A 10,733-nucleotide genomic window follows, 5' to 3' on the forward strand; every position below is an offset into this window, starting at 1 on the left:
TTTAGTTTCATTCCACTGTGATTACAAAATATACTTTTTATGATTTCAAGTTTTAAAAATTTATGAAGACTTTTCTTTTTTTTTTTAAGATTGTATTTATTTATTCATTAGAGACAGAGAGAGAGAGAGAGGCAGAGACATAGGCAGAAGGAGAAGCAGGCTCCCCCCGGGGAGCCTGATGTGGGACTTGATCTTGGGACTCCAGGATTATGCCATGAGCTAAAGGCAGACACTCAATCACTGAGCCATCTGGGCATCCCGAAGACTTGTTTTTTATCCTAACATATGTTTAAACCTGAATAATGTTTTCTGTGCACAAAGTGCATTCTGCTATTGCTTGGGTGTAGTGTTCTGTATGTGTCTCTTAGGTCTATCCAGTGTATAGTATTGTTCAAATCCTCTATTTCCTTGTTGATCTGTGTGATAGTTCTATAAATTATTGAAAGTTCAGAAATTCTCCAACTATTATTTTTAAATATTTATTTATGTATTTATTTATTTGTTTATTTATTTATTTAAGAGAGACAGAGACAGAGCATGAGCAGACGGGAGGAGGGAAAGGGAGATGGAGAAGCAGACACACCACTAAGCAGGGATACTGACATGGGGCTTCATCCCAGGACCTGAGATCATGTCCTGAGCTGAAGGCAGATGCTTAACTGATTGAGCCACTCAGGTGCCCCTCTCCAACTATTATTATAGGAGTGTTTCTTCCTTCAATTGTTTTTCTCTTTCTTTCTTTCTTTCTTTCTTTCTTTCTTTCTTTCTTTCTTTTCTTTTCTTTTCTTTCTTCTTTCTTTCTTTCTTTCTTTCTTTCTTTCTTTCTTTCTTTCTTTCTTCTTTTGCTTAATAAGTTTGAGCACTCTGTTATAAGGTCTGTGTAGATTTATACTTGTTATATCTTCTTGATGTATCAAACATTTTATCATCTATCTATATATCTATATATCTTCTTTGCCTTTATAAACTTTTAACATACATAAAGCCTATTTAAATCCTCATATTAATATAGCCAGACAGCTCCTTTTTGGATACTATTTTCATAGAATATATTTTATCATTCCTTTGCTTTTGATTTCTTTTTGTTCTTATATCTAAAATGAATCTCTTGTAGATAGCATTTGGATGGATCCTATTTTATTATCCAGTCTGCTTATCTCTACACTTTAACAAGAAAGTTTAATTCATTTACATTTAATATTATTACTAATAAAAAAGGACTTACTTCTGTCATGTACCTATTTATTTTGTGTGTCCCTTATATATGTTTTGTTCAATTCCTCCATTATTCCTTTTTTTTGTTGCTTAGTTGGTTTTTTTTAGTGTATTATTTTGACTCCCTTGTTTAATTTTCTTTATGTTTTTTAGTTCTTTTCTTAATAATTAACTTGGATTATAATTAATATCTTAAGCTGATAACCTTCCAGATTGAATAATAAAAAGTTAGTTTCAATAGTATATACTCTGCTTTTATACATTTATTTTCCTCTCCTTTTATATTTTTATTGTCAAAAATTAAGTTTTTATATGTCCAGTAACATAGACTTATAATTATTATTTTATGCCTATTATGTATTGCTTATTAAACCATATAGAAGAAATAGAAATTGCAAATCATACCAAAAGTACAGTAATACTGGATTTCATATTTACCTAGTTAACATTACTAGTATTCTTTCCTTTTTTCATTAATAGCTTCAAGTTAATGATTAGTGTTCCTCAAGAAGGACTCCCCTTAATATTTCTTATATGGCAGGCCCACTAGTAATAAGCTTCTTCAGCTTTTGATTATCTGAAAATGTCTGAATTTCTTCATTTTTAGTAGCTAGTTTTCCTACATAAAGAATTATTGATCGACAACCATTTTCTCCTTGGGCTTTAAATGTATCATCTGATTGACCTCTATCCCTTATGATTTTCAATGTGAAATCAGCTGTTAGTTAACCTTATTGGAGATTCCTTGTGTATGACGAGTTGTTTCTCTCTTGCTGTTTTCAAAATTCTCATCTTTGAATTTTGACAGTTTGAGTAAGATGTTTCTTGATGTAGATCTCCTTGATTTTATCTTCCTTGGGGGATGGCTCACCTTCCTGAATATGTATGTTCATGTTTTTCCTCAGATTTGGGAAATTTTGGACCATTCTTTCTTCAAATGTTTTTCCTTCCCTTTTATCTCTCCCTCTTCTCCATCTGCGACTCTTGCAGAGCATATGTTGGTCAATGTTTAATAGAGTCCTACAGGTCTTTAGTTTTGTTCATTTGTTGTTGTTGTTTTTTTTTTCTTTCTGTTCCTCAGACTGGATAATTTGAAAGCTTTAATCTCCAAGTTTGGCAGCTCTTTCATCTGCCAGTTCAAATCTGCTGTTGAACTCCTCCAGGGAGGTTTTCATTTCAGTTATTGGGCTTTTCATCTCCAGATTTTGATTTTTTTTATAATTTATTTTTTGTTCATACACTGTTTTCTTGACTTCTTTCAGTTTTTTGTTCATGGTTTTCTTCAGCTATTGAACCTATTTAAGTCCGTTGATTTAACAATCTTGCACTAATATTTCCAATATCTGCATTTCCTGAGGGATTGTTTCTGTCCAATTCCTTTTTTTCCCTGTAAATGGACCAAACTTTCCTGTTTCTTTGTATGTTTTGTAGCTTTTGGTGGGAATTGGACATTTGCAGTATTATGTTGTTGAAGTTCTGGGGATCTAATTCCCCCAATCCTCAGAGATTGCCAAATCTTGCTTGTTGAGTACTGCAGACTTCCATCTGTGACTTTTCCAAAATATATTTCCAAAGTGTGTTTTCTTTGTTGTATGTGGTCACTGACCATTATCTCTCTGGTGAGCCAGTGACCTGACAAAAATGTTTTTCAATTTCTGGCTCCAAAAGGGGAAAATAATCTCACAAGTACTGTCTCTTTAAATTCCCTGGAAACCATCTCCCTCTGTGAGGTCTGAAAACAATAGGCAGCCTCTGTGCTGGCCCCTCAGCAATCAAAGCAACTATCATAGTTCAAAACAGGCAACCCTGGTGTTTGGAGGACAAGATTCTTACTGCCCAAGTTGGCTCCAGGAAGCCACCCTCAGAATGCTGGCTGCTGTCCGCCAGCTGCCTACTGTGGGGCTAGGGACTGGTAGCCACTATGCAAAAGGTCATAATTCACTCGAATTTATTGAAGTTTACTAGCGTCTTTATCAAACTCTTCCATGGACACTGTGAGTGTTTATGTAGATGCTGGAGTTCCGAACTAGTAATTTAGACAGTTCCTGCCAGCTCACTCATTCAGGTGGAAAACAGATCTCTGGATCTCCTTACTTCACCGTGTTCTGTGATTTCCTACATGGAGTAACTTTTACTTATCATCCATGACTTTGAATCTCTAACAAGTCTCTTGTAGACAGCATATAGTCGGATCATTTTTGTGAATCCATTCTGCCAACCTCTACCTTTAGAGAGTTTAATACATTTACATTTAGTGTAATTACCAACAAGGAAGAATCTCTGTCATTTGAATATTTATTCCTATGTCTTTTTTTGTTCCTCAATCCTGCATTACCACCTGCCTTCTTTTGTGTTAGAAGAGGATTTTCCAGTACACCACTTTAATTCCCTTAACACTTGTTTTACTGTTACTTGAATTTTTTTTTGAGTGGTTTCACTGAAAATGGCAATTAATATCTTAATTTAAAATATATTAGTTCAAGGATGCCTAGGTAGCCCAGAGCATGATCCCAGGGTCCTGGGATGGAGGCCCCCCCGCATTGGGATCCCTGCAGGGAGCCTGCTCCTCCCTCTGTGCCTCTGCCTCTCTCTCTCTCTCTCTCTGTGTATCCCATGAATAAATAAATAAAATCTTTTTAAAATAAAATAATATGGGGATCCCTGGGTGGCTCAGCAGTTTAGCACCTGCCTTTGGCCCAGGGCGCGATCCTGGAGTCCCGGGATCGAGTCCCACGTCTGGCTCCCGGCAGGGAGCCTGCTTCTCCCTCTGCTTGTCTCTGCCTCTCTCTCTGTGTGTCTATCATGAATGAATGAATAAATAAATCTTTAAAAAAATAAATAAAATAAAATAAAATAGTTCAGATTAATACAAACTATTAGTTTCAGTAGTACACAAAACTTTGCTCTTATAATATCATGATTCCCCCATACTATCATTTTTGCATATTATACCTTTACGCATTATGTGTCCATCAACACAGACTTATAATTATTGACTTTATGCGGTTGTCTTTCAAGTAAGATAGAAAAAAAGCAGTTACAAACAAAAGTGCATTTATACTGTCTAGTTTCTGTAGATATAAAATTTGCAATTGAGGTTTTTTTTTCTTTCAGCACTTTGAGTATATATACCATAGCTTTTGGCCTTCAAGATTTCTGATGAGAGATCAGCTGTTGGGCCTTAGACTGTGTTCCCCAGATGAGTTCAAGAATATAGCAAATGTTCCTTTGATGGAGAGTTTCTGGCTCCCGTGACCCATTGGTATAGGGAGTACTGAAGTAAAGGTACCTTCTTTAAATCAGAGAGATGGGAGTGCTTGGGTGGCTCAGTTGGTTAAACAACTGCCTTTGGCTCAGGTCATGATCCCAGGGTCCTGGGATTGAACCTTGCATTGGACTCCCTGCTCAAGGGGGGGGGGGGGGGCTTGCTTCTTTCCCTGCTTCTCCCTTTGCCTCTCTCCCTTCTCATGCTTGTATTCTTGCTCTCTCAAATAAATAGATAAAATCTTAAAAAAAAATCAGAGAGATGAGACATAGCTTGTTCTACCTAAGCTGGCTGTAGACTTCCTACCACTTATAGTTTGTCAGTTTTTATGGCTCAGAAGGTGGAAAGTGAGATGATCATCCATTATATTTCTTCATTTAGTCTCATTGGTTCTGCAGTTATTAGAAACTTCTCTCTGAACTCTAATCTTTGCTTTCCATTGTTGTAGTTTCCCCTCTATTTTTACATCTTCATGATTATTTTAATGGTAACTCAGGAGAAGGACAAGGAAGCATCATCTTTTAGCAATGTATAGAGCTTCTTGACTGGCTTTTACACTAAGATAAACAATGAAGTAAAGAAATCATGGAAAAATATCATGATGAGAAACTAGAAGTTCCTCTTTCTTTGCTTAATGGAATGGTAGACAAGAAACTCGTCAGGCAATTACTAATCTGCCTGAGAATAGAAATCTCTTATAGTTAAGCTAAGATATATAGTAGTTTCCCCTTATCTATAGTTTCTACTCTTTGTAGCTTCAGTTACTTGCATCAGTTGTGCTCCAAAAGCAGATGATAGTACCCCAATGTTATGTCATGATGCCTACATCATTCACCTCATTTCATCTCATCATGTAATCATTTTATTATCTTACATCACCACAAGAAGAAGGATGAGTGCAGTACAATAAGATATTTTGAGACAGAGAAAGAGGGAAAGAGAGAGACAAGCACATACTTATTACATACATTGTTATAATCATTCTATTTTATTATTGTTAGTCTCTTATTTTACTTAATTTATAAATTAAATTTTATCATCGATATGCATGTATAGAAAAAAAACAGTATATACAGAATGTGGTACTGTGATTTCAGGCATTCATTGGGGGTCTTGGAATGCATCCTCCATGAATAAGGGGGACTACTGTATTTGGAAACTAAGAAACATCCCCATTCCAGTCATCAAATTGTGTTGTGAGGGTCTCCTATTTCACATCAGTTCTCACACTTTTTATCCTGACAAGTGCGTGTAAACTGATTCTCATGGCTTCAATATGTGACATGTGGTAACATGTGGTTGCAGTGAGGACACTTGAGAAATGGCTCAGTGCTCAAACACCCTTATAAAAAATCTGAAGTCTCCAAACTCGCTGAGAGAAGGCAGGGGCAGTGGTCTTGCCAAAATGAGTCAACCAAAGAATTTTTTTTTTTTTTTTTTTTTTACCTCTGGGAAGGGAGTTCAAAGCATAGTATTTCAGAAAATCAAGCAAAGAAAGTTCACTCCAATGATATGGATATTTGATTTTATACTTCTTAGCAAGATAAACTATTCTTTTGTGTGGGCTGATGGGGAGCCTCTTGCCAACATTCTATTTGGGTTTAATAGGATAGATTACCTCGGAGCTTCCCAGAGTCAAAACAAGCAACCAGCAGAGGTTGCTGAAGTCAGAGCAGCAAGATCTTTCAGAAATCACAGAGGAACCTCAAGTTAAAGAGCAAAACCACAGGAGTTCAACTTGATTTCAACCCTCACATTTCCTGGAAATCATTTGTGAAAACCCAGGTTTGGCAATGAATCCGTTAAATAATTGAGCTAAGGTCAAGATTAGCAATGTGTGTGGTGGGACGGTGGGCTCACAATTGAGACTTTGATTGAACAACTGCTTACATGGGCATATTGTAAAGGGGCTCAAACGAGGCTGTGCCGGCTGGCTGTTCAGAACAAGGCTCTGAGCTGAGCGGAACGACGCTCTCAGGACAGTGTTCTTATCCCACAGCCACTGCCGCTGCCTGTTTAGACTCTAGGAACCCCCTTCACACACAGAGTTTCTTCCCAAATTTTCTGGGAAGTTGGTGGCTACAAAGAAAACAAGGACAAAAAACCAGCAGCAGGATTTCTTGTAATGTGGAAACTGAGACACCATGCTCTGTCTCCATGACACCAGCCTGGTTCCCTCTCAGAAATGGGTTTGATTTTGTCAGACCTTCCAGCCTGCCACTGGCACGAAACCCCCTCATTTGCCCAGTTCTGGCAGAGGCAGGCTGATGCTGGGTCTACATGATGTCAAAGAAATAAAGGAAAGTGAGCAATTTACCTGAACTCTGGATATGGGGATGTCCCAACGCCTGAATGGTGGGAACTAACCAGACAGCCTGCAGTTTTCTCTCTTGCCACAAGGTGGAGGAGGAAGGAAGAAATGGACAGGAAAGGTTTGAAAACAAGATTGTTTAAGGGGCTGCCTTTTTCTCTAGCGTCTCCAGGGCAGGCCGAACAAACTGCCCCTTGTTTTTCTGCAGCAAAAGCTATTTAGCCCAAATCTCTCTCTGCTATCTGGTATCAGTAGGAGACCTTAAAAGTTCCTGAAATGAATCATGACTTAAATTCAGTGACTCCCCTAACCCTTCTCAAACCAGAAACCTGGGTGGGCTTTAGTCATTCTTTTCCATCAAGCCATATACCAAATCAACCACCAGGCACCGGGGACTCTCTTTCCCCAATCTCTCTGGGTCCTGCCTTCTTTCTCCATCTCCACTCTCACCTTCCAAGGCCACCATCATATGTCTCCCCTGGAGTAAGGTGAGGCCTTCCAACTAGTCCCTCAGCCAGGTGTGCTGTGCCTCCGGGCTTTGCACATGCTGATCCCTCTGTGTGCAAATGCACTGTCCGCCTCTGCCTGGCTTATTTGTCTTACACCTCCAAGAATTCCCCTACAAAGAATATAAGTGGGAACAAGCAATTTCAAGAAGGTGGTCATATCAGAAGAGGGAGTGGAAGGGAGATTGATAGAATTTAACTGCAGTATCCACAGCATCTTGAGGTTTTATTTCTTTTTTTAAAAAAGAGATTGTATTTATTTGAGAAGAGAGAGAGAGAGAGAGCACAAGCAGAGAGAGCAGCAGAGAAAGAGGGAGAAGCAGACTCCCCGCTGAGATCATGACCTGAGCCAAAGGCAGGTGCTCAACTGCTCACCCCCTCACCGGACTGAGTCATCCAGGTGCCCCAGGGTTTTATTTCTTAAGGGAAGGAGGGGAGATAGGAGGAGGGGGAGGGAGGGAGAGAAAGTGTGAAAGCGTGAGGAGGAATCTCAATCAAAACATTGACATCTATTAAATGTGGTTGATGGGTATACCGTTGTCTGTTTTATGTATGTTTGAGATACTTCATAATTTACAATAAAAAACATGACTCAATATGAGTGATCATCCTCCTTTGTTTTGCTGTAATCTTCCATGGTGAGTCCTTCCATAGGGCGTCTGACACGGAGCTGTAATCACAGGTTTACTTATCTGTTCTTTCTCCTGGACTCTAAGCTCCCCGTATCTTGTTTATGTTTCCATGTGCATCCTGTTAGTACCTGGTCGACACCCAGCTGGGTTTCTGAAGCATTGGCCACACAGTGAAGGCTGGAGCTCCACGGTGGGATTGGCTGTCGGCAGGGGTTGAGGGAGACGAGCAGAGGTGAGAGGAGGGAGCTGTGTAGAGCAGCTGGCAGAACCGCATCCATCCCAGCCCAGGAAGGCTATGCGTTAATGCCTGTGACGACCTTGATCCCAGCTGAGACCAAGCCAAGGGGATGGACGCTGTGGCTTTCAGGGAGGGTGGTGGGAGAGCCCTGTTCTTTGGCACCAGATGCCAGTTGGTAGCATTTTCAAGAAGCTGAAGGGGGCTGAATCTAGCTTATTAAGGAGGGTGAAGAATTCCTGGACAGGCTGGATGAACCAGGAAACAAACAAACAAACATGTAAACATAGGCTTACCTGATTTTGACAAAGGCATGGGAACCAGGGTGCAAAGATGGGGGGTGAAGGCAGGTGATGACAAGAAGGGAGGGCACCACCAGAGGATTTGGATATCTGGGCAATGTGAGATGATCTGGTTCTTTTATTTATTTAGCATTTATTTAGGACCTACTAGGGGCTGGATACAACATTAGGTGCTAGAAATAAAATGATGAGCAAAATAAGTTGTTGTGTGGCTAAGAAGCTTATTTTAGTCACATAGCTGAGGTCATTTGTTCACCAATGGTTCTGGATGACCTGGGGTCTGCAGAGCCCGACCCCCACCCCGCACACAACAACCCCATTCCTCCCTTATGTGATGGCACCGCAGACATCTCCAGCGCTCCCCATCCCCCAAATTCTCTTTTCTAGACTCCCCACTTCATCCTTGGAAGAGAAACCTGGTAGAAGGACCAGAGGGCTGGTGCTAGAGAGACACTGATCAAGAAGAAACCGGTCCATGTGGCTCCTGGACCATGGAGCCTCGAACACGTGAGGATCGGGTCTGCTCCTCTAATTCTCAGCAAGGCTGGGAAGAGCCGAGCCTGTTCGAGGGGACGTGCTCACGCCTGGCCTGCCATTGCTTCTGAGCTGCAGGACTTTCTGCACAAGGCAACTGGGAGAAGCCGGGTGCCCCAGGTTCCCACCTGAGGGCCCCATACATTGAAGAGGCTCAGAGCCAGCCCCATGCGTCCACCTCTTGATTCTTTTTCTTGTTTGGGGCTTCTTTTGTGCTCATTTGTAATTACAGCTTTACTAGATAGAATTCACATACCAGACAGTGCCCTCCCTCTCTCTGCTCCGTTTCAGCCTGCTGCCATCCAGATTAACCTCAGGGTAAACGGGGGAGGAGGAACGTCATCGATTTGGCATACACCAGTGCTGCCCCTTGGCTGCCTAGGGAGAGCCTGGCAGCCACGGCCCTGGCCTTGGGCAGGCAGGAGGGGGGGCCACTGAGAGCTCCCGGTTCATGAGCCAGCGGCACCTCCCTGGGGGGGGAGCGGAGGTCTCCACAGCCGCACACGTCTCTGCCGCTGCGCTCAGGGGCTGTAGGCCACAGCTGCAGCTCCCGGCCTGGAGACCACATCCTCAGGTCCATTATTAGGGGCACTTGAGGAAACGGCTCCTGATCCCTGGCCTGCCACTTCAGGCAATGAACCCCGAAGGGTCTGCGCGAGCATGGCATCCCAGCACAGCACCGCACCGCACCTCACCGAAGCGCTCCTGCGCTGAGGCACCTGCATCTCGTCTTCCACCTGGGAAACCGGACGGTGAGAGCGCTCCCGGCGGGCGCTGAGCACAGTGCAGGGCTGAGCGCTGACCAGCTCCAAGCCACCGCGGCCTCCTGGCCGCACACACGCTGACGCTCGGGCTGGCATGGCCCCAAGTGCGATGCTCCGAGACCTGGGGCGCCGCGCACGGTAGGCTGGGGCCCAGCGGCTCCCTCCCTCTGCCCGTTGCCCGCGCTGGAAGCCTAGGTGCGCTGGGTTGAGGTAATACCGAGGTGTGTGAGGTCCGCCTGAAAACGTGGCCCGAGGGCCACACGTCAGCCCGGGCAGCCCAAGGCCGAGCCACTTACCACAGGTGGACCCTCCAGAATTGGCAGGAGAAACGGTGGGAACAGCGCTTTAACTGTGCCCATGGCTGGATCACAGACGAATGAAGAAACGCCTTTGAAATTCTCTTATCATGAAAATTATGGAAAAATCCCAGTGGGATTCAAAGGTACGTTCATAAGTTGAGGGAGAGCTTTGTTTTACCTTGAATATTACCAGGTTTGGGCCAATGTGCAGGCTTCATTATCTCTGTGGTCAGGGGTCAGAGACAAAGAGTTATGTCAGCCCCTGATGGGACTTTTATCCTGCAGGACACTCCCTGCTGCGGTAATTACCCCCAGGAGAATAAATATTCATGACTAAATGCTCCTTTCTAATAAAAAATAAATAAAAAATCAGATCAGAGAGGATAAAATCCAAGTTATGATCACTGGAATTTGCCAGAGGCCCCCTTCAGCAGAGAGAAAAACATGTGTTTTATGCCTAGAACACTCTATTTTTAGAGTTTTTAAACAATAACAAATGCTTAGTGATTTTACCTTGTGAGTTTCCCCTGAGAAGGTATATAAAATGCAACACTTAACCAGAAGGTCTCCTGGGAGATTCTTCCCAAATGAAAACTCAGCTTTTTGGCTTAAGGACAAGGCATTTGGGAAAATGTGTGATAATATTTTTGAAAAGTAAAGTAAATATAGG

Source organism: Canis lupus, chromosome 8, assembly GCF_048164855.1.
Source record: "Canis lupus baileyi chromosome 8, mCanLup2.hap1, whole genome shotgun sequence".
In the NCBI taxonomy this organism is placed as follows: Eukaryota; Metazoa; Chordata; class Mammalia; order Carnivora; family Canidae; genus Canis; species Canis lupus.